The 25,704-nt window shown below is 44.4% G+C and overlaps 1 protein-coding gene and 1 long non-coding RNA gene across 2 annotated transcripts in view; both read left to right on the forward strand.

Moving 5' to 3' along the window:
* The window catches only part of SLC25A21 (solute carrier family 25 member 21), a 592,393-nt gene that overhangs the window by 98,209 nt on the left and 468,480 nt on the right, over window positions 1-25,704 (forward strand). The gene's annotated exons all lie outside the window — the stretch shown is intronic.
* The window catches only part of LOC138643153 (uncharacterized), a 120,459-nt gene that overhangs the window by 595 nt on the left and 94,160 nt on the right, over window positions 1-25,704 (forward strand). Inside the window, exon 2 of the long non-coding RNA XR_011314139.1 lies at window positions 2,060-2,126. This is a non-coding gene — a long non-coding RNA (uncharacterized lncRNA). The remainder of the gene's footprint in view (window positions 1-2,059; window positions 2,127-25,704) is intronic.

Below are 25,704 nucleotides of genomic sequence, written 5' to 3' on the forward strand. Positions count from 1 at the left end.
AAATGATACTGCACCCAGATTAAGTGGCAAAAGCCTGGTGACAGTATCTTTAAATTTAAACTCTGATATGCAGACATAAATTTCGGGTATGACTGAGTGCAATTAAATGACTGCTTGTTAGAGCCCCCATACACATTAGATAGCTGGATTGTTTTGGCTGACAGCTACAGTGAAGGAAATAAGTATTTGATCCCTTGCTGATTTTGTAAGTTTGCCCACTGACAAAGACATGAACAGTCTATAATGTTAAGGGTAGATTAATTCTAACATTGAGAGATAGAATATCAAAAATAAAATTCAAAAAACCACATTGTATAAATTATATACATTTATTTGCATTTTGCAGTGAGAAATAAGTATTTGATCCTCTACCAACCATAAAGAGTTCTGGCTCCTACAGACCAGTTAGACGCTCCTAATCAACTCGTTACCTGCATTAAAGACAGCTGTCTTACATAGTTACCTTTAAAATAGACTCATGATAGACTCCTGTCCACAGACTCAATCAGTCAGACTCTAACCTCTACAATATGGGCAAGACCAAATAGCTTTATAAGGATGTCAGGGACAACATCATAGACCTGCATAAGTAAGACACTGGGTGAGAAGGAGACAACTGTTGGTGTAATAGTAATAAAATGGAAGAAATACAAAATGACTGTCAATCGACATCGATCTGGGGCACCATTCAAAATCTCACCTTGTGGGGTATCCTATTATCTTTGATCATGAGGAAGGTGAAAGATCAGCCTAAAACTGCACAGGGGAACTTGTTAATGATCTCAAGGCAGCTGGGACCACAGTCACCAAGAAAACCATTGGTAACACATTACGCCGTAAAGGTTTAAAATCCTGCAGTGCCCGCAAGGTCCCCCTGCTCAAGAAGGCACATGTGCAGGCCAGTCTGAAGTTCGCCAATGAACACCTGGATGATTCTTTGAGTGATTAGGAGAAGGTGCTGTGGTCAGATGAGACAAAAATTGAGGAATTTGGCATTAACTCAACTCGCTGTTTTTGGAGGAAGAGAAATGCTGCCTATGACCCAAAGAACACTGTCCCCACTGTCAAGCATAGAGGTGGAGAAATTATGTTATGGGGGAGTTTCTCTGCTAAGGGCACAGGACTACTTCACCTCATCAATGGGAGAATGGATGGAGCCATGTACCATAAAATCCTGAGTGGCAACCTCCTTCTCTTTGACAGGACATTAACAATAGGTCGTGGCTGGGTCTTCCAGCAAGACAGTGACTCAAAACATATATTTTTGATATTCTATCTCTCAATGTTAAAATTAACCTACCCTTAAAAATATAAACTGTTATTGTCATTGTCAGTGGGCAAACTTACAAAATCAGGAAGGGATCAAATATTTATTTCCTTGGCTGTATCTCTCCTGACTCCTCCCGTATACAGCAATACTCGGCTGTGCCCAGCACTTGTGTCTTCTGTATCTGAGACCCGCTGCTAGACTCTTTTGTCTGCAGATTATCTGCAGGGAGAGCAAAAGTATTGTCGATCCTTCTGTCCCCCGACATCATCTGTTTGAGGGAGCGCCAGGTGGCCATCATACACTTTAGATTGTTCAACCAACTTTAGTGTAAAGCGTATGGGGCCCTTTTCATCTGTCTCCTGGGGGTAAAATGGTTTGAATCTCCTGCCTTGGGAGCCAAGAAAGTGTGTTTCCAGAACTGTTCATTTTTTTATATTAGTAAATATTTTTGATATGTTAATTTAACTTGGAGCAACAGTAGACCTGCTCTTTATTTGCCTCTTGCTGTTTACTGTTATGGATGAAAACATCAGCTTGGCCTTCTATGATTATTACTACTCGTGGCCATATGATGCGAAGACCTCTTGCAATCACTCACTCTTTATAATGAAAAACTGTCATCCTGATGGACCTGGGGGATGGACATCAATTTTTTTTTCTTTGTCTTGTAACTACATAATGCTTATTGATACCTGTCTGTAATTGGCAACACTGCTTTTCTGGACCTGTATTGTTGGTACATTCTATGGAAATTTATCGTTGTGACTTTCTTTTTTCTTTAATCGGTAGTGGATAATCGGAAGTGTGGAATTCCAGAGGATGGGGGATATTTGGGAGAAGTCTTGAAGGCGGTTGGGTGAGTAATAAGTGTGGTGGAGAGTAGGAGGTCTTGGGAGGATCGAAGATTACGTGAGGGAAGATATTGGGAGATTAGTTCAGAGATATATGGAGGGAACAGGTTGTGGATGGCTTTGTAGATCAGTGTTAGTAGTTTGAACTGGATTCGTTGGGGAATTGGGAGCCAGTGGAGGGATTTGCTGAGGGGAGAAACAGGGGAGTAGCAAGGAGAGAGGTGGATTATGCAGGCAGCAGAGTTGAGGACATACTGGAGTGGTGCAAGAAAGTTTAGCAGGGAGGCCACAGAGGAGGTTGTTGCAGTAGTCGAGGCGGGAGATGATGAGGGGATGCACAAGAGTTTTAGTAGATTGAGGGCTGAGGAAGGGACGGATTCTGGCAATATTTTTGAGTTAGAGGCGACATGAGGTGGCAAGAGTTTGGACTTGCGGTTTGAAGTACAGGGCAGAGTCGAGAGTTACCCCGAGGCAGCGGATTACAGGGGCGGAAGAGTGCGTGATGCCGTTTACCATAATAGAGAGATCGGGTAAGGGAGATATGCGAGGTAGAGGAAAGATGATGAATTAGGTTTTGTCTACATTGAGTTTTAGGAAGCGAGAGGCGAAAAAGGAGGATACGGCTGATAGACACTCTGGGATTCTGGAAAGCAGAGAGGTGACATCTGGGCCAGAGAGGTAGATCCGCATACAGGTGGTACTGGAATCCATGGGACTTTATGAGTTGTCCTAGTCCAAGGATATAGATCGTAAAAAGTAGGGACCCCAGGACAGAGCCTTGAGGGACACCAACAGAGAGAGGGCGGGATGAGAAGGTGGTGTGGGAGTGAGAAACGCTAAATGTGCGGTCGGAAAGGTATGAGGCACTCCAGGACAGGGCAAGGCCTTTGATGCCAAGGGAAGAAAGAATCTGCTGTAGCAGTAGGCATTAAAATAATGCTTCAAACGAATCCAAAGGGGGAAAATGCTGCAACAATGTATAATAATAGTAGATGGCTATAGTATATTTTGGCATGGACATCTGCAGAAAAGAAACGCGTAAAGAATAAAGTCTTACTACTGTGAGGCTGTGACCCCTGTTACAGCTAGGGGTGCTGTTTGTTCTCCGCAGAATGTGCATGCAGACGGATGAAGTCCATAGGTGTGCATGGCCGTCACAGGTGTAGCTGTGATTGCAATGTGAGGCAGTGACTCATGTCACAGGTAGGGGTCGCTGTGTCTTCTCCCCAGATTGTGCATGCAGACGGATGAAGTCCATAGGTATGCATGAGAGTCCTGGGATTTCCGGTCAGGGTTTTCCATGTGGCTGAAGGCCACAGGTTTGTTTGTTAAAAACCCTGCAGTAAGAGCTATGGGTGTGTTAGGTCAGGTGCAACGTCAGTGTCAGTCTGGTGTGTGCTGGTGTGCAGAGCAGAGGCCTGCAGAGCGCTGGCTGAGTGCATGGAGGCACAGGCCAGCGGAGCCAGCACCTAGGGCAGCTGAATAGCCTGTCACCCGCTATGTATACAGCGATGCAAGTAATCCATAGTACTGGTTTCGGATGTGGACAGTCCTATGCCCGGAGGAAGATGCCCTGTGCCCGAAAGAGTCGGATGTGGATAGTCCTGTGCCCGGAGGTGGATGCCCTGTGCCCGAAGGAGTCGGATTTGGATAGTTCTGTGCCCGGAGGTGGATGTCCTGTGCCCGAGTTGGATGTGGATATCCTGTGCCCGAAGAGATGGATGTGGACAGTCCTGTGCCCGAAAGAGGACTAACATGTGTAACGATTGCAAACAGGTAGATATGGTGCCCGGCTGCTATCCGGAGGATATCCTGGGCTGTGTACGGATGTGTGAGTAAAGAGACTTTGATACAGTGATGCATGATACCCACAGGAACTAGTCAGAGGGGGCTGGCGTGTGTAGTGTCTGCAACATATGAGGCTGTGTATATGGAGACTGTAATATGGTGTGCGGTCGCTCAGGGAAACTTGACAAGGGAAGTCTGGCCTGTTTAGGGACCGCAAATCCAAAGCCATGTGATATATATTGCTGTGATATATATTGCTATAAACTGGTGTGAACTGAACACTGATAATATACACTGAAGTTATATGCATTTGTGTGAATTGGACTTTAATGCTGTGAGGAAACACATTAAATGGACTTTTGTGTTGGAACTTTGTGGGTCACTGCCTCTTCACTGCGTATGATGCTACTACAATCTTAGACTACTCACACTTTATCTCCTTGATTGAATGCACAGCAGCGACACAGGATACCTGCTTCTTCCTAATAACCCATAGCATTGTATAAATGGCACATCGTAGGTGGGTGCAGTTGTTGACTTTGCTTTTTGTCTTTGGAGGTTCATGTTACATATCATGTAAAGTCTTGTCAGTCCAAGATGTCATTGTGTATGGCAGTGAATATGTAGTTTGTTTTGTTGGTTGGGGCCATTGTTTGTGTACATACACTCATTCATAGAGATATGATGCATACCGTATACAGATTCCTATGCACATGTCTGACATTGATGATTTAAGTAAACAGACAGGCCTCTTGAACAGTGCTTAGAACTAAATATATGTGATGTACAGATGTGTCCTTATTTAAATTTGCTGTTGGCTCAACCTGTCAATGAGATGTATGTCATGATAAAAAAAAATATACTCTGTAGTATCCGTAGAATGTAAGTCCTCAAGGACAAGGTCCTCTCCCCTATGTACCAGTCTGTCATCGTAAATTAGTTTACTGTAAACGATATCTATAACTCTGTATTTAACCCCCTTTTTCATGTATAGCACCATGGAATTAATGGTGCTATATAAATAAATAATAATAATAATAATACTCTGTTGGGAGTTTTCTATGTTGTATGTGTCTACGTGGCCACCCAGTGGTTGCCGTATGAATTGCAGCTTGCCAAGGATTTTTTACCCTTCGCCACGACAGCACCCCACATGAGAGAGAGGGATCCGCCCATAGGAACAGGAAACCTACAGAATAAAAGGAGGCGGTCCCCTCTCCTCCTCAGTTTAGGTTTCCTGTTCCTACAGGGACCTGGCTTACCTACAGATGAAGAGGATCCCTGGGCCATGCACCCGCCTGTGCCGGTTTCTGTGGGAACGGCAGGGGCTGCGGTACCAGAAGCAGCGGCGGGGGAGCCCCTGCTTGCAGCCTCCCCCCTCGTCTGGCCAAACATCCACGGTCCGGGTCCGGTCACCGTAGGTCCGGCCGGCACTGTGAGGACGCGCGTGCTGCAGTGGCCGGCTTAATAGCCTCCGGCTGCCGCATGGTGAGTGAGAGCGGCGCGTCTAACCCGGAAGTCGCGGGAGCACTTCCGGGTTGGTCCGGGGAGGCAGGAGAATGGGCGGCAGTTTTAAAAATGCAGCGCTAGCGTCGGGCCGGTGTGTGTGAAATGGCTTCACCGGCCAACGAAGCGCACCTGCCCGCAGTGCAACAGCGCTCTCCCAGCAGGGAGAGAAGCACGAGGAGCAGCACAAAGAGTGGTGGCCGACCTCCAGAGAAGAGTTCTACCACCAAACGAATTCCGCCTCCAGAACCGGTACCTGTCAGCTTCACTGGGTGAGTTTTTGAAAGAGTCTCTTCCTATATGCTGATATATGTTCCTCCTGTATCCTTCCTCTAGACTAAGAAAAGGACACACAAATCTAAGCATAAAGAGTGTGCTTTATGTACGCAGCCCCTCCCGGATGATTATGCCAAAAAACTGTGTGCGGAGTGTATCATGCAAACTCTACGGCAGGAAAATATCATGACTCCCTCAGATGTCAGAGCTATTATCCGAGAAGAGATGCAGGGTTTGGCGCAGACAAGTAGCGCCAGTACCCGTCAGCCTAGCAGGTCCCAGTCTCCGGTTAGTTCGGAGTCAGAGGGTGTATGTATTTCTTCAGACGAAGAGGGATCTCAGCCGAGCTCATCCGAGACTGAAGGGGGACTTTGTCTTCCCAACAGTAATGTGGACAATTTAATAAAATCTGTCAGGAGCACGATGGGGTGCCCAGATGGGAAAGAAAAGAAATCAGCACAGGACATAATGTTTGCGGGGTTAGGACAGAGGAAACGTAGGTCCTTCCCCGTCATACAAACCATCAAAGATATTGTTAAAAAGGAGTGGGACAAGCAGAATAGAGGGTTTTTACCATCATCCTCTAAAAGGCGCTATCCCTTCAGCGATGAAGACCTAAACACCTGGTCAAAGGTGCCGAAAGTTGATGCTGCGGTAGCCTCCACAACCAAACAGTCGGTCCTACCAGTGGAGGATTCAGGGGTCCTGACAGACCCGCTGGACCGTAAAGCAGAAGCTTTACTAAAGAGGTCATGGGAAGTCAATACGGGGGCGTTCAGGCCCGCCATATCTAGTACCTGTACTGCAAGATCTCTACTAGTATGGACGGAGCAATTGGAGGAACAGATTAGAGGCAAAACTTCGAGGGAATCTATCCTGCTGAAATTGCCTCAAATTAAAGAAGCAGTAGCATTCCTAGCTGATGCCTCAGTGGACTCGCTACGTCTTGCAGCCAGGTCAGCCGGCCTAGTCAACACAGCCCGGCGTGCACTCTGGCTAAAGAATTGGAAGGGGGACGCACAAGCTAAAGCGAAACTTTGTGCGATTCCCTGTCAGGGTGAGTTCCTTTTTGGGAAGACGCTGGATGAACTCCTGAATAAAGCAGGTGAAAGGAAGAAAGGCTTCCCTAACCAATATCTCCCATCCTACAGGAGAGCCTTCAGGAGACGCCCCTTTACTAGGAACAAGCCGCTTGAACAAAGAGAGCGATGGGAGTCGAAGGACCCAAAGCAAAAAGGTGCCTTTTTTAGCGGGTCCCATAATCCGAGACGTAAATACCGCTAACCAGGAAGTAGGCGGCAGATTAAAATTTTTTCTTCCCCAATGGGAACAGATAACATCCAGCCAGTGGATTCTGGACATTGTGCAATACGGCCTTAAATTAGAATTTGATCGAATCCCTTGGGATTCCTTCATAATAACATCTCCAAAAGGTCAGGACCAACAGAGGGCTCTAGAAATAGAGATCCTATCTCTTCTATCTAAAAAAGTCCTGATAGAAGTTCCCCAGGATCAAAAAGGGAAAGGGTTCTACTCCCCTTTATTCCTGATTAATAAACCAGATGGTTCATTTAGAACCATCATAAATCTTAAAAAATTAAATTCTTTCCTGCGTAATCATACCTTCAAAATGGAATCCATTAGTTCTACCATAAAACTCTTATTCCCTAGGTGTGTCATGGCCGGAATAGACTTAAAGGACGCCTATTACCATCTTCCCATACATGCCGAACATCAGCAGTACCTAAGGGTAGCAGTCACCCTGGAGGGAAAGGTTCGTCACTTTCAGTATGTTGCAATGCCATTTGGGCTTTCTATGGCTCCCCGCGTCTTCACTAAGGTGATACTAGAAGTGATGGCTCATCTACGCCAACGAGATACCTTGATAATACCCTACCTAGATGACTTTCTAGTGGAAGGAAGCTCTGCACTTCAATGTAAAACTCGTTTATCTAATACGATCTCGTCCCTACAGGAGTTAGGTTGGATCGTCAACTTCGAAAAATCTCGGCTGAATCCAGAAACCGTTCAGACATTTCTAGGAATCCAGCTAGACTCCGTAAGTCAGAAATGCTTTCTTCCTCAGTCAAAGAGGTTGACTATACAATCAAAGGTATCAGACGCAATACGCAAACCCTACATGACACTAAGAAAGGCCATGTCCTTACTGGGGTCATTATCATCATGTATCCCTGCTGTACCTTGGGCACAATTCCATACCCGTCAATTGCAGTACTAAGTATTGTCGGCTCAGGGGAAAGACGGTTATCTAGAAAGTAGAATAACTCTTTCCAGTAATGTCTTAGAATCACTATCCTGGTGGCTAGACATGGACCACCTATCACGGGGTGTGCCATGGATAATAGACCCGTCTAAAATAATTACCACCGACGCCAGCCCTATTGGGTGGGGAGCACATATGGAAGACAATCTGGCCCAAAATACTTGGGATCAGACAGAATTAATATGTTCCTCCAACTGGAAGGAGTTAAAAGCAATAGAATGTGCCTTATATCATTTTCTTCCGCAGATTCATGGAACAAATGTAAGAATTTACTCAGACAATTCCACCGCAGTGGCATACTTGAACCGTCAGGGTGGTACAAAGTCAGGAAGTCTGATGACCATAGCTGCAAACATCTTTCAGCTGGCAGAGGCTCATCTAACATCCTTAACAGCCCTGCACATCAAAGGTGTAGAGAACATCAGGGCAGACTACCTCAGCAGAAACGAGTTGCGTCAAGGAGAATGGACCTTAAACAAATCCATATTCAGAAGGATAACAGAAGCATGGGGGATACCACAAATCGACCTATTTGCCACAAGAGACAACCGGCAAGTACAAAGGTTCGCTTCCCTGAACACCAGGGATCACCCAGATATGTTGGACTCTCTCCACCATCCTTGGCGGTTCAGACTGGCATATGCCTTTCCTCCAATGTCTCTGATTCCTCTAGTGATCAGAAAGATCAGGAGGGAACAGGCAAGAGTAATCCTCATTGCACCATTCTGGCCGAAAAGACCATGGTTCTCTTGTCTCCAGACCATGTGCCTATGCGATCCTTGGATTCTCCCATCAGACAAGGAGCTGCTGTACCAAGGCCCCTTTTTCCACCCGCAAGTGAAAGGTCTTCACTTGACGGCGTGGAATTTGAGAGGCAACTATTAAGTTCCAGAGGGTTCTCAACAGAACTAGTAAACACCCTCTTATTGAGCAGGAAAAGATCTACCACCCTAATATATAGTAGGGTATGGAATAAATTTTTAGACTTCTACACGGTACCGTTCACTAAGCAAGTTCCACTCACACCTATCCTAGAGTTCTTGCAAAAAGGCCGAGAGTTAGGACTATCTGTAAATACCTTAAGAGTTCAGGTCTCGGCATTAGGAGCCCTATATGGATGCAATATAGCAGCTAATAGGTGGATCTCCAGATTCATAAAATCTTGTGAACATAGTAAACCGGTCCATATTCCCCGTCTACCTCCGTGGGATTTAAATCTAGTATTATAGGCCTTAACAAGCTCTCCATTTGAACCATTAGATTCAATACCTTTAAAAATCCTAACATATAAAGTAGCCTTACTAGTAGCCCTAACCTCAGCTAGACGGGTTAGTGACATCCAGGCCCTATCAGTAGACCCACCTTTCTTACTGATATTTCATGATCGGATAGTCCTGAAACCAGACCCCTCATACCTCCCTAAGGTAGCGTCCACCTACCACAGGTCACAAGAAATATTTCTCCCTTCCTTTTTTGATTCACCTGTAACTTCAGAACAACATAAATTCCACACCTTAGATGTCAGAAGAGCCTTCCTGACTTATATAGAAAGGTGTCAGACATGGAGGGAGAGTAGGGCTCTGTTTATCTCCTTTCAGGGCCACAAGAAAGGACATGGGGTCACGAGAGCTACCATATCTCGGTGGATCAGAGATGCTATCTGCTTGGCCTATACGTCAAAAGGCGAGATTCCTCCAGTGGGTATAAAAGCGCACTCAACACGAGCCATGGCTTCCTCCTGGGCGGAACAAGCAGATGTACCGATCCATTTAATATGTAAGGCTGCAACTTGGTCTACACCTTCTACCTTCTACAACCATTATAGACTTGATCTGTCCACGTCTTCTGATCTGACCTTTGGTAGAGCTGTTCTTAATACAGTAATCCCACCCAAATAATGACTCTCTGAAAATCTCTCATGTGGGGTGCTGTCGTGGCGAAGGGTAAAAAGCCGGATTACGTACCGGTAATGCTCTTTTAATGAGTCCACGACAGCACCCATGTATTACCCTCCCTAAATTATGCACAGCTCTTTCCTTTAAGGTCACAAATAATGGTTGTATAGAGTTAAGAAATTTATGTGACTGAATAAGAATGAATACTAACACTTTTGCGGTTCCCTTTTTATACTCTGTAACTAAACTGAGGAGGAGAGGGGACCGCCTCCTTTTATTCTGTAGGTTTCCTGTTCCTATGGGCGGATCCCTCTCTCTCATGTGGGGTGCTGTCGTGGACTCATTAAAAGAGCATTACCGGTACGTAATCCGGCTTTTCTAACCTGTCACGATTTATTAGTTTGTTTTATGAGAACTTGGAGTACTTAAATATAAGAAAAGGTAGGGGTAGAGGATGCATATTGTATGTATTTTATGAAGTTAAGCTCTGTTCACATTTGCATTTTACAATTTTTCACCGGGATTATTGAAGGCAGGACTGGTGTATTTCGCAGATGTATTCTTCACAAATACTGGAACCCATTTTACATGTACCTCTTATAGGTCGGCGTCATTTGTTGCAACTTGTTGGGCATCACTTCTAAAGTGAAATCTGTCACCGCTTCTTTATGCTGGTGTGAACAGTGTCTACAGGAGAACACTTAACAGTAGTCATAGCCATGATGCTTCAGGCCCTCAGTGGTAGATCTGCAGTAGATTCTTTGTGAAAACAACGTACGAGTGATACATATACATATTTCTATCTTTATATACGGCTGTCTCTAATAATGCAATCAGGGCAATGTAACACGATCAGATGAAAGGATACCTTGGTCCTCTGATTACAGTATCCATGTATTGCAGTTTATATAATTAACTTTTTGTTAAAGCCAGTGACCCAGAAACCAAGAAATGATCTACAATAAGGGTTTTTATTGTGCTTGATTAAAACAAGTTGGATATGAGAATTTTGTTTTCCATACAAGAGCATTACTTAAGTCCTCCGTGTGTCTCTTCATGAAGAGTGACGCATAGATGGCCAGTTTCCATAATGTGGACACACAGAAGACTGTTTTCTAAACCGTTTACTCTTTCCACCCATTAATTTTCAAAATCTACTTCTTTTATGGGACCCTCTTGAAACCTCATCACAGTTGCAGGCTTAAAAGGACCATATCTCCAAGGTAATTTCTATTCTAAATCTGGATCCTTTGATTGTTGGCCAAACATTTTGCTTTCAGTGGCTCCTGCAAGAAAGATGTTGAATTCCATATCGGCCATATATTAGATGGCTGTGGCAGGGTCCCAAAAGTGGGCAGCCACCCTTTCTCTGGCTTATATCGGGGAGGGGGTTCCAATTAAAAGGACCCCTCCTTTGACATCCATGCTTTAAAGGGAATCTATCAGTAGAATCAGCCCTCCTAGGCCGTCTATATGGGCATGTAGGCCATAAAAAGCTGGATAAAATGACACCTTGATATCTGCAATCCAATGTTGTATTCCAGAGAAATCCACATTTTTCTTAACCTCTCAATGAGCTGTTAAGATCTATTGGTCAGACATACTGTAGATCTCCCTTTATCTGCCTCTACCATTGTGAGACATGTCTTTTCTGCCGGCAGATTCTCAAGGAGATCTGTGTCCGGCCCATAGATCTTACTAACTCATTTACATATTAAGAAAAATGTGGATTTCCCTGGAATAAGGCATCAGATGGGCTGGGCTTGACATCATTGTTGCAACGTAACGCACATATCGCTAATCAGAAGTGATGTCGGGAATTTTGCTAAGCTCCTGTTAAGGAGCCACAGGCCACTGAAGTGATGCTGGACTAGGGAACCTAATTAATTTGCTCATTTTTACCGCTTACACACTGACGGTGTATAGTGTAGGGTATGCAGATACTGGCTACTCAACACTGCTCCACCATGAGAAGATGACAAAAGATCTTACTGTCTGAAGAAAAAGCGCTGGCAGATATTGGGAGTCATAGCGTCAGCCTCATCTCGCCAATCTTCAGCCCTTTGGTCTAGTGCTGAATTCATGAGATGTCACGAGTCCAGGGTGAAACCTGCGGCTGTGTGGGGGTGAAATCTAATTCTTCTGATTAAAGTCGCAATCAGACTGCACTGAGATGGTGCATTAATCTGATTAATGGGATTAATCACCCAGACTCAAGTCTACAATATGGAAAAGGACATTGCAATTGGTACTCCTGCTGGAACTGGTACCAAATAGCTTGGGCATACTGGCAAATGAGTCACCAACATAAAAGGACTAAGGTGCTGCCAACGTCTTAAATTGATGCCGTTTTTAGGATTGTCATGTGGAATAATGATTTGATTGAATTTTGACTGTTTACACGTTTGTCTGGAAGTCATTACCATTTGATGCTGTTTTTTATTTTATTCTTCTTCATTCGGTTGTGCATAATTTTTTTTTCTCATTGGATCCATTTACTAATGTTTGGTAATTTAGCTGCCTAGCACTGTTTACTGCCTACTTCAGTCAGGATATACAAATTTATCTGTGGTTAAACAGCCATGTAATGTTTCCTCTACGTATCACAGATCAGGAATGGGCGGCTGTCAGTGATCCCTATGGTAAATGGAAGACCACAGCCACTGACGTGCTCATAGTTTTCCAGATTTGATTTACCATATGTTCCTATTTCTACAAAGCTCTTCCTTTTGTAAAATTATCCTTATACTTAAAAGGGCAAAACAAGGATATGCAAGCTTAAAAATAAGCATTTATCAAAGAGATGAATTTCGTAAATTGTCTGCAAAATCCACTCTTCAATTGCTGTATTAGAGATCAGGCAAGGAAAAGCGGCAGGAAAACTTGATTTTTTTGTTTGTTCCAGAAACCCCATTAAATGGGAATTTCATCCTATGAAAATGATCACGAATTCACTGGACAGGTGATAATTATTAGACCTGTGGGACCCCATTACTTTTCCCAGAACACATGACCGTTGCTAGTAGAAGTGGTCAATGGGAGTGACGGTATTGACCACTTTGTCATTGCCATAAACTTTGAAGAGGGCAACAATAAGGGCACATGCGTGACCGACTGGCCATGCTATTTCTTCTTTTGGCTGTGATCTTGCAATTGGTGAGGTCCCAGCAGTCAGGCTCACACCGATGTCGTAAATATCACCTATGCAATGGATAGGTGATTATTTTTATGGTCTGGAATACTCCTTTAGGCTACGCGCACAGAAATTTTCGATGAGCTTATGGAACTAAAACTCTCCAAATCCTTTTCTAAAGCTCCTCAAAATCTTTGGACCCGATTTATCAAAGCTTTAAAAAGTTACAAAACGTATGCCTTTTTTGCCCAACTCTGCCAAAGTGTACAGGGCATTGCGAGCAGCTTATCAAATTAATGACTAGCGGCGATGTTAGCAACACCACAGATTTTGCTTCAGCGGGGTCTGGAGTAAGATTTGGGTCGAGGTGCACACAGAGGTCCATGCCACTTGGCACCTTTCAGATTCATTAAGAGCGGCCATTCAATATGGGGACTTTACTGAACTTGATACTGGTTATGTACAAGGGATAGCTGATACAGTATTAAGCACATTTCCATCACAGTAAGAAGTCATTCCTACTGTATCCTTCCTCTGTAGGCTACTCTAGGGCCCTGCAGCTTATATGTTTTGTCCTACATCTCCACAACCCAGCTTCTAGGCCACAGTCCTGTTCAGCAAGTCTCTCCGCTCGCTCAGTGGCTCCGCGTCCTATCACTATGGACACCCTAGATCCACCTCTCGCGACCCTCACTAGTCCCACGTTTCCAGCCTTGTTTAGGTCTGTTACCTTCAGCACTAGCAAGCTCTCTTTTATCAAGTGACTCTGCATCCTATACATGACTTCCTCACAGAAAGTCTGTCGTCCGTCACTCTCCTCAGAATCTGCTATTCCTCGCTCCAGTCTCCTCCACCTGTAGATCAGCCATTAGCAGCACTGCATACTCACGCTTTTTTTTTTTTTTTTACTCCTCCTTGAACTTTTCCCTATCTGAAAGTAAGCTCTTTTCTCAGCAGGCTATCTCTTCCCCTATGAGTTTGTCCCAACATTAACTCTGTATCGGTCCCTGTAGTCTGTTGCTGGGCAGATTTAACCTTTCACCTATATTCAAACTCTTTCCGATGTCCTAAACTTTCTTATCCTAAGCTTACCCAGCACTGTACACTAAGCATTACCAAACATTACTTATATATTATACTTTACTATGCCGCAATACCTTGCAGTTCACATTGTATCACACGCTACATAAGATATAACGAGAATGACAGGATATAGTTCACACTTCACATGACACACACATATATATTCACAGTGTACCAAATTATTATGCAAATTGGATTTAAAGGGAACCTGTCACCCCCAAAATCGAAGATGAGCTAAGCTCACCGGCATCAGGGGCTTATCTACAGCATTCTGTAATGCTGTAGATAAGCCCCCGATGTAACCTGAAAGATGAGAAAAAGAGGTTAGATTATACTCACCTGGGTGGCGGTTCGGTCGAATGGGCATCGCGGTCCGGTCCAACACTAACCCCTTAATGACCTCCAATACATCTTTTTACTGGGAAGAAACAACAACCAAAGCACCAATAATTATATAATATCCAATTTTTACATATGCATATACACACATACACATATACCGTGTATATAGATCAATAATGGTGCCCAGGAGGAAAAAAGAAAAAGTGGAGACCACTCCAATATGTGTATAGAAGACACCACGGTGCAGAAACAATGGACTAACAAAGAGTCAGGTAAGCAAATATGTGAAATATTGCAAAATTTTATTAATTAATTGTGGCAACAACATTCCACAATAAATAAGAAATAATAAAAATCAATACGCATGTATGCAGGATAAATACATGAAAGAAATCAATCAATATACATAACAATTAAGGTAATTTAAAATTCCTAAAAAGGATAATAACTATAGACCCATATGCTATTATAACCGTGCAAAAATTGCAAAATATGTGCAAAGACCGCAAAAAAATAAATAATAATATAATAACAAAATCACACGTAAGAACAGTATTTACTGTCACAACAAAGTGCCAAGTGATGTAAAAAAATAAAGTGCAAAGGGCAGCAATTCCCTAAATAAAGACCAGCACTCTATAAAAGTGAACCAGTGCAATTAGAAAATCGGGTGAATTTGCAGAGCATATTGGGTTTTAAGTATATGATGATATACCTTTAAAGGAAAAGTGGATCCAGCATACACGCGCCCCGACGCTCGTTTCGGAACGAGTCCTTCGTCAGGGGGTGATAACGTCCATCGTCACATACATGCGTATTGATTTTTATTCTTATTTATTGTGGAATGTTTTTGCCACAATTAATTAATAAAATTTTGCAATATTTCAGCTATTTGCTTACCTGACTCTTTGTTAGTCCATTGTTTCTGCACCGTGGGGTCTTCTATACGTCTTTTTACTGACCTGAGATATAAGAGAATAGCATCCCCCGACAGGTGACAATCCAGCAGACCAGCAGATGTCAGCTGTCCACTATAGCTGACATTTTGCTGCATCAGCCATGATCAGTGCTGGTACTAGCTATAGCCGTTTAACCCCTTAAATGCTGTCAGTTATGACTACAGCATCTAGATGGTTAACAGAGTGTGGGGGCTTACTCTTTTACCCCATTGGCACCCTGAGATCTTGATCGTGTGGTCCTGATGTTTGCCATGGCCAAAAAATGGCCTAAGGCTGGGGTCACACTTGCGAGTGCAGTGCCGCCGGCACTCGGGACCAGAGCATGCGTCTAGCTGCCTTCCGGACGTATGTGTTATTACCTTTACGTGGGGGACGGGCGGTTTCTCTGCTGCGATCATACCCTGCCAGCAGTTTCATCTGCCGTTGCTTTTGTTGAATCTGCTGCATCAGGAGTTTGTCTTCTGCTGTATATGCCACTGCTCTCGGTTATGCTGGTGTTGCTGCTGCTGGCTTAGGCTCAGGTGCATGATAATCTCCATTTTGTCTGACCGTTGTTCCATCCCTGTAGCCACCTTAACCCAGGACATGCAGTTTGTCCACAGAAGTCACACTTGCTTCTAGCACCAACTACTGTGGTATATTGGCTCGCTTGGTTGCACACGGAGGTAGACACAGATACACGGTCTCTTTAAATCTTCAGCTGGTTTATTTTACATGTGGCATAAACCAACTGTAGAGATCGTACTCGCTCAGGTTCGGCAGGTGGAAGACAGGAGGCGTGTTAATTTAAAAAGTCCATGCAGGTTTATTTGCTCCATAAACTCCTAAGCAACAACAAAAATGTAAGCAGCCTTTAGAGCCGGCAAAACTGTTATGACCTGGTGGTCAGGACAATAATGGACCTGGTGGTTAAGAGCACACGGAATGACCTGATAGTTACTGATAATAAAGGACGAGCTCTGGGACGTGGGAACTCTGCTGACCGCAATCCCTAATCCTATCAAACACACTAGAAATAGCCGTGGATTGCGCCTAACGCTCCCTATGCAACTCGGCACAGCCTAAGGAACTAGCTAGCCCTGAAGATAGAAAAATAAAGCCTACCTTGCCTCAGAGAAATTCCCCAAAGGAAAAGGCAGCCCCCCACATATAATGACTGTGAGTAAAGATGAAAATACAAACACAGAGATGAAATAGATTTAGCAAAGTGAGGCCCGACTTACTGAACAGACCGAGGATAGGAAAGGTTACTTTGCGGTCAGCACAAAAACCTACAAAAAGACCACGCAGAGGGCGCAAAATGACCCTCCGCACCGACTCACGGTGCGGAGTCGCTCCCTCTGCGTCCCAGAGCTTCCAGCAAGCAAGACAACAATAAAAATAGCAAGCTGGACAGAAAAATAGCAAACCAAAGAAATACAAGCTGGAACTTAGCTTCTGCTGGGAAGACAGGTCACAAGAACGATCCAGGAGTGAACTAGACCAATACTGGAACATTGACAGGTGACAAGGAGCAAAGATCTAAGTGGAGTTAAATAGAGCAGCCAGCTAACGAATTAACCTCGTCACCTGTGGAAGGAAACTCAGAAACACCCACCAGAGGAAGTCCATGGACAGAACCAGCCGAAATACCATTCATGACCACAGGAGGGAGCCCGACAACAGAATTCACAACAGTACCCCCCCCTTGAGGAGGGGTCACCGAACCCTCACTAGAGCCCACAGGCCGACCAGGATGAGCCAAATGAAAGGCACGAACCAGATCGGCAGCATGAACATCAGAGGCAAAAACCCAGGAATTATCTTCCTGACCATAACCCTTCCACTTGACCAGGTACTGGAGTTTCCGTCTCGAAACACGAGAATCCAAAATCTTCTCCACCACATACTCCAACTCCCCCTCAACCAACACCGGGGCAGGAGGATCAACGGATGGAACCACAGGCGCCACGTATCTCCGCAATAACGACCTATGGAACACATTATGGATGGCAAAAGAAGCAGGAAGGGCCAAACGAAATGACACAGGATTGCTAACCTCAGAAATCTTATACGGACCAATGAAACGAGGCTTAAACTTAGGAGAGGAAACCTTCATAGGAACATAACGAGACGACAACCAAACCAAATCCCCAACACGAAGTCGGGGACCCACACAGCGCCGTTGGTTAGCGAAACGTTGAGCCTTCTCCTGGGACAATGTCAAATTGTCCACCACATGAGTCCAAATCTGCTGCAACCTATCCACCACAGTATCTACTCCAGGACAGTCCGAAGACTCAACCTGCCCTGAAGAGAAACGAGGATGGAAACCAGAATTGCAGAAAAACCAAAGTAGCCGAGCTGGCCCGATTATTAAGGGCGAACTCAGCCAACGGCAAAAAGGACACCCAATCATCCTGATCAGCAGAAACAAAGCATCTCAGATATGTTTCCAAAGTTTGATTAGTTCGTTCGGTTTGGCCATTTGTCTGAGGATGGAAAGCCGAGGAAAAAGACAAATCAATGCCCATCCTAGCACAAAAGGATCGCCAAAACCTCGAAACAAACTGGGAACCTATGTCAGAAACGATGTTCTCCGGGATACCATGTAAACGAACCACATGCTGGAAAAATAATGGCACCAAATCAGAGGAGGAAGGCAATTTAGACAAAGGTACCAAATGGACCATCTTAGAAAAGCGATCACAAACCACCCAAATGACCAACATCTTTTGAGAGACGGGGAGATCTGAAATAAAGTCCATAGAAATATGCGTCCAGGGCCTTTTCGGGACCGGCAAGGGCAAAAGCAACCCACTGGCACGAGAACAGCAGGGCTTAGCCCGAGCACAAGTCCCACAGGACTGCACAAAAGATCGACATCCCGTGACAAAGACGGCCACCAGAAGGATCTAGCCACCAAATCTCTGGTACCAAAGATTCCAGGATGCCCAGCCAACACTGAACAATGAATCTCAGAGATAACTCTACTAGTCCATCTATCAGGGACAAACAGTTTCTCCGCTGGGCAACGGTCAGGTCTATCAGCCTGAAATTTTTGCAGCACCCGCCGCAAATCAGGGGAGATGGCAGACAAAATTACCCCCTCTTTGAGAATACCCGCCGGCTCAGGAACACCCGGAGAGTCAGGCACAAAACTCCTTGACAGGGCATCAGCCTTCACATTCTTAGAGCCCGGAAGGTACGAAACCACAAAATCAAAACGGGAGAAAAATAACGACCATCGAGCCTGTCTCGGATTCAACCGTTTGGCAGACTCAAGATAAGTCAAATTCTTGTGATCTGTCAAGACCACCACGCGATGATTGGCTCCTTCCAGCCAATGACGCCACTCCTCGAATGCCAACTTCATGGCCAACAACTCACGATTACCAACAACATAGTTACGCTCAGCAGGCGAAAACTTTCTAGAAAAGAAAGCACATGGCTTCATCACCGAGCCATCAGAACTTCTTTGCGACAAAAAAGCCCCTGCTCCAATCTCAGAAGCATCAACCTCAACCTGAAACGGGAGCGAAACATCTGGCTGGCACAACACAGGGGCAGAAGAAAAACGACGCTTCAACTCCTGAAAAGCCTCTACAGCCGCAGAAAACCAATTGACCACATCAGCATCCTTCTTGGTCAAATCAGTCAACGGTTTAGCAACAGTAGAAAAATTAGCCATGAAGCACCGATAAAAATTAGCAAAGCCCAGGAACTTTTGCATGCTGTTCAGAGATGTCGGCTGAGTCCAATCGTAAATGGCCTGGACTTTAACAGGGTCCATCTCGATAGTAGAAAGGGAAAAAATGAACCCCAAAAATGAAACCTTCTGAACTCCAAAGAGACACTTTGACCCCTTCACAAACAAGGAATTCGCACAAAGGACCTGGAACACCATTCTGACCTGCTTCACATGAGACTCCCAATCATCCGAAAAGACCAAAATATCCAAATACACAATCAGGAATTTATCCAGGTACTCTCGGAAGATGTCATGCATAAAGGACTGAAATACTGATGGAGCATTGGAAAGCCCGAATGGCATAACCAGGTACTCAAAATGGCCCTCGGGCGTATTAAATGCTGTTTTCCATTCATCGCCTTGTTTAATACGCACAAGATTATATGCCCCTCGAAGATCTATCTTGGTGAACCAACTAGCCCCTTTAATACGAGCAAACAAATCAGACAGCAACGGCAAAGGATACTGAAATTTGACTGTAATTTTATTAAGAAGGCGGTAATCAATACAAGGTCTTAAAGAACCATCCTTCTTGGCCACAAAAAAGAACCCTGCTCCTAACGGTGATGACGACGGGCGAATATGGCCTTTCTCCAAGGATTCCTTTATATAACTCCGCATAGCGGCGTGTTCTGGCACAGATAAATTGAACAATCGGCCCTTAGGAAACTTACTACCAGGAAACAAATTAATTGCACAATCGCAATCCCTATGAGGAGGTAGGGCACTGGCTTTGGGCTCATCAAATACATCCCGATAATCCGACAAAAACTCTGGAACTTCAGAAGGAGTGGAAGACGAAATAGACAAAAATGGAACATCACCATGTACCCCCTGGCAACCCCAGCTGGACACAGACATAGATTTCCAGTCCAATACTGGATTATGAACCTGTAGCCATGGCAACCCCAAAACGACCACATCATGCAGATTATGCAACACCAGAAAGCGGATATCCTCCTGATGTGCAGGAGCCATGCACATGGTCAATTGGGTCCAGTACTGAGGCTTATTCTTGGCCAAAGGCGTAGCATCAATTCCTCTCAATGGAATAGGATACTGCAAGGGCTCCAAGAAAAAACCACAGCGCCTAGCATACTCCAAGTCCATCAAATTCAGGGCAGCGCCTGAATCCACAAATGCCATAACAGAATAGGATGACAAAGAGCAAATCAGAGTAACAGACAATAGAAATTTAGACTGTACCGTACCAATGGTGGCAGACCAGCGAACCGCTTTAGTGCGCTTAGGACAATCGGAGATAGCATGAGTGAAATCACCACAGTAAAAACATAGCCCATTCCGAAGTCTGTGTTCTTGCCGTTCAGCTCTGGTCAAAGTCCTATCACATTGCATAGGCTCAGGCCCATGCTCAGATAGTACCGCCAAATGGTGCACAGCTTTACGCTCACGCAAGCATCGATCGATCTGAATGGCCAAGGACATAGACTCATTCAGACCAGCAGGCATGGGAAACCCCACCATGACATCCTTAAGGGCTTCAGAGAGACCCTTTCTGAAGATTGCTGCCAGGACACATTCATTCCACTGAGTGAGCACAGACCACTTTCTAAACTTCTGACAATATATCTCCGCTTCATCCTGACCCTGACACAGAGCCAGCAAGATTTTCTCTGCCTGATCCACTGAATTAGGTTCGTCATAAAGCAATCCAAGCGCCAGGAAAAACGCATCAACATCACGCAATGCCGGATCTCCTGGCGCAAGGGAAAATGCCCAGTCTTGAGGGTCACCACGTAACAAAGAAATAATGATCTTTACTTGTTGAACAGGGTCACCTGAGGAGCGAGGTTTCAAGGCAAGAAACAATTTACAATTATTTTTGAAATTCAAGAACTTAGATCTATCACCAAAAAACAAATCAGGAATTGGAATCCTAGGCTCTGACATCGGATTCTGAACCACAAAATCCTGAATGTTTTGTATCCTTGTAGTGAGATTATCCATCCAAGAGGACAGACCTTGAATGTCCATGTTTACACCAGTGTCCTGAACCACCCAGAGGTAAAGGAGAAAAGAGAGACAAAACACACTGCAAAGAAAACAAAATGGTCTCAGAACTTCTCTTATCCCTCTATTGAGATGCATTAGTACTTTGGGCCACCTGTACTGTTATGACCTAGTGGTCATGACAATAATGGACCTGGTGGTTAAGAGCACACGGAATGACCTGATAGTTACTGATAATAAAGGACGAGCTCTGGGACGTGGGAACTCTGCTGACCGCAATCCCTAATCCTATCAAACACACTAGAAATAGCCGTGGATTGCGCCTAACGCTCCCTATGCAACTCGGCACAGCCTAAGGAACTAGCTAGCCCTGACGATAGAAAAATAAAGCCTACCTTGCCTCAGAGAAATTCCCCAAAGGAAAAGGCAGCCCCCCACATATAATGACTGTGAGTAAAGATGAAAATACAAACACAGAGATGAAATAGATTTAGCAAAGTGAGGCCCGACTTACTGAACAGACCGAGGATAGGAAAGGTTACTTTGCGGTCAGCACAAAAACCTACAAAAAGACCACGCAGAGGGCGCAAAAAGACCCTCCGCACCGACTCACGGTGCGGAGGCGCTCCCTCTGCATCCCAGAGCTTCCAGCAAGCAAGACAACAATAAAAATAGCAAGCTGGACAGAAAAATAGCAAACCAAAGAAATACAAGCTGGAACTTAGCTTCTGCTGGGAAGACAGGTCACAAGAACGATCCAGGAGTGAACTAGACCAATACTGGAACATTGACAGGTGGCAAGGAGCAAAGATCTAAGTGGAGTTAATAGAGCAGCCAGCTAACGAATTAACCTCGTCACCTGTGGAAGGAAACTCAGAAACACCCACCAGAGGAAGTCCATGGACACAACCAGCCGAAGTACCATTCATGACCACAGGAGGGAGCCCGACAACAGAATTCACAACACAAAACAACACAAAAATGTCCTTAGTTGGGTTCTCCTCCCTCATCCTGTGGGCACACAGGCTGGGTAATGTCCAGCATGCAGGCTCGCTCTGGAGCCACACACACACACAGGAGGCCTTCTCCCTCCCCAGACACAGACCATGCGCCAAACAACAGCCTCCATTATGTAGGCTGTAACCACACCCACAGGTGAGGTATGTGGGTAGCCAGACCCATCCATCTCTCATAGCTACCCGCAACCCGGTCCCAGGTGCAACAAACGACAACCTAGTGCTTATGTGCACTAAAGCAAAAATACTCCGCTAAGGCCCCTTTCACGCATCTTTTTTTGCCGTCCGTCACAATCCGTTGGCTCGACGGATCCGTCGCAGATTGTGAAAAACTGATGCGACGGATCCGTTTTTGGATGGATCCGACTAGCTGATCTGGCTAATTGGATCGGAGCATGATCAGTTAAAAAAACTGAATCTGTCGACATAAGCTTCCATTCTAGCAAATGAGAGATGGCGACAAATCCGTCGCTGTCCGTTTTTTCGACGTACACAAAAAACGTTACTGTGTCCGTGGTCTCCGGCCACTGGACAAACAATTTTTGACGGATACAACGGATGAAACGTGAGGCCATCCGTCGCTAATACAAGTCTATGAGAAAAAAACGGATCCGGCGGCATCAGTTGCCGGGTCCGTTTTTTTTTTCAAAATTCGACGGATTGCAACTGATGGCAAAAAACTGATGTGTGAAAGCAGCCTTACACCACAGGGAGCATCCATTCCTGTGACACATACCTCATTGATTACATGTACATTGGTCTGATAATAACGGCACATGGCCACAAGTATCATACCTGGGTGATGCAGGAGTAGGGAGCCGCAAGTCCTATCCCAGACGCGCGTTTCGGAGTTAACCCAACTCCTTCCTCAGGGGACATGGCATGTGCTGTTATTATCAGTGAAGGTATATGTATACCGCTACTGTGATTATGACTATACGTTCTCATCATGGATGGGTGAGTGGTGCTGCGGGGGTATGTTGCTGATTTAGTCCCTTATGCTTGTCCGTGCCTCGTTGTGGGCACATTTATCATCCACCCTATGACATTTACCTGACGTTTGTAATGTTTTAATGGTTATTGAATAAAGCTTTTGGTTTTACGGGTCCTTTTTGACTGTTTTTCCTGTGGTTTTTGAGCATAATTATATTTGCAGTTGGGCCCTATTTTGGTCCATGCTTACACGTAGATTGTAGAACTATGTCATGATTTTCCGGTATGCGGTCATTTGCCCCGTTGGGTTATTCTACGGGGAGTATGCCTGCTACAATTAACCTTTGTTGATCAAACAAGATTGTAGCATTCCAGTGGCATAGAGAAGCATCGCGCAGGGAGGGTGCTCCCTCAGAACAACACATTGTTCTCAGGTTCTCCCTGCCTGCAGGCACCGGCAAACCTACTTCATTGCCTGTCAGATCGCTGATCTGACACCGTGCTGTGCAAAGTGTCAGATTAGCGATCTGACTTTATACAGTGATGTCCCACCCTGGGACAATGTAAAAAAGTTTAAAATAATATTATACTGTGTTAAAATATGTATATTTTTTAAATTCCTTACTAAAGAAAAAAATTAAATATTGTTCCAATAAATACATTTCTTTTTGTAAATAATAAAAAAAAAAACAATAAAAGTACACATTTAGTATGGCCGTGTCCGTAACCACCCGACCTATAAAACTGTTCAACTAGTTAACCCCATTAGTGAACCCCATAAAAAATAATAAAAAACGAGGCAAAAAACAATACTTTATCATCATACCGAAGAACAAAAAGTGGAATAACACGCGAGCTTGATATAAAAGACCGATATAAATAAACATGGTACCGCAGAAAACATCATCTTGTCCTGCAAAAAAACGAGCCACCATACAGTGTAATCAGCGAAAAAATAAAAAAGTTATAGCTCTCAGTAAAGAGATGCAAAAAAAATTGTTTATATAAAATAGTTTTTATTGTTTAAAAGGCCAACATAAAAAAATGATATAAATGAGGTATCGCTGTAATCGTACTGACCCGAAAAATAAAACTGCCTTATCAATTTTACCACATGCGGAACAGTATAAACGCACCCCCCTACAAAATAAATTCATGAGTTGCTGGTTTTTGTTCATTCTGCCTCCCAAAAATCGTAATTAAAAAGCGATCAAAAAATGTCATGTGCCCGAAAATGGTACCAATAAATGGTACCAACCTCAACTCGTCCCACAAAAAAGAAGACCTCACATGACTCTGTGGGCCAAAATATGGAAAAATTATAGTTCTCAAAATGTGGTGAAGCAAAAACTATTTTTTGCAATAAAAAGTAGCTTTTAGCATGTGACAGCTGCCAAACATAAAAACCCGCTATAAAAGTAAATCAAACCCCTCTTTATCACCCCCTTAGTTAGGGAAAAATAATAAAATTTAAAAAAAAGTATTTATTTCCATTTTCCCATTAGGGTTAGGGCTAAAGTTAGGGTTATGGTTGGGGCTAAAGTTAGGGTTAGAGTTGCGTTTACGGTTGGGGTTGGGATTAGGGTTAAGGGTGTGTCAGTGTTAGGGGTGTGGTTAAAGTCATGGTTAGGGTTGGGATTATGGTTGGGGGTGTTGGGCTTAGGGTTGTAGTTAGGGTTGTGATTAGGGTTAGGGGTGTGTTCAGGTTAGAGGTGTGGTTATGGTTAGGGGTGTGTTGGGGTTAGGGTTGGAGTTAGAATTGTGGGGTTTCCACCAAACGCAACATGGCATCTGATCTCAATTCCAGCCAATTCTGCGTTGAAAAAGTCAAATGGTGCTCCTTCCCTTCCGAGCTCTGCCATGAGCCCAAACAGCGGTTTACCCCCACATATGGGGTATCAGTGTACTCAGGACAAATTGCAATACAACTTTTGGGGTTCAATTTCTCCTGTTTCATTTGTGAAAATACAAAATTGGGGCTAAAAATCATTTTTGTGGAAAAAAATGATTTTTTATTTTCCCTGTTCTTTTTTTTAAACTTTAGTGAAACACTTGGGGGTTCAAAGTTCTCACAACACATCTAGATAAGTTCCTTGGGGGGTCTAGTTTCCAATATGGGGTCACTTTGTGGGGGTTTCTGCTGTTTAGGTACATCATGGGCTCTGCAAATGCAACATGACGCCCGCAGACAATTCCATCAAAGTCTGCATTTCAAAACGGAGCTCCTTCCCTTCCGAGCTCTGCCATGCGCCCAAACGGTGGTTCCCCCCCACATATGGGGTATTGGCGTACTCAGGACAAATTGCACAACAACTTTAGTGGTCGAATTTCTCCGGGTATCCTTGGTAAAATAAATAATTGCCGGCTAAAATATCACTTTTGTGGGAAAAAATATATATTTTTTATTTTCATGGCTCTGCATTATATACTTCTGTGAAGCACTTGGGGGTTCAAAGTGCTCACCACACATCTAGATAAGTTCCTTAGGGGTCTACTTTCCGAAATGGTGTCACTTGTGGGGGGTTTCTACTGTTTAGGCACATCAGGAGCTCTCCAAACGCGATATGGCATCCGATCTCAATTCCAGACAATTTTGCATGGAAAAGTCAAACGGCGCTCCTTCCCTTCCGAGCTCTGCCATGCGCCCAAACAGTGGTTTACCCCCAC

The sequence above is a fragment of the Ranitomeya imitator genome, chromosome 1 (assembly GCF_032444005.1).
Source record: "Ranitomeya imitator isolate aRanImi1 chromosome 1, aRanImi1.pri, whole genome shotgun sequence".
Taxonomy (NCBI): Eukaryota; Metazoa; Chordata; class Amphibia; order Anura; family Dendrobatidae; genus Ranitomeya; species Ranitomeya imitator.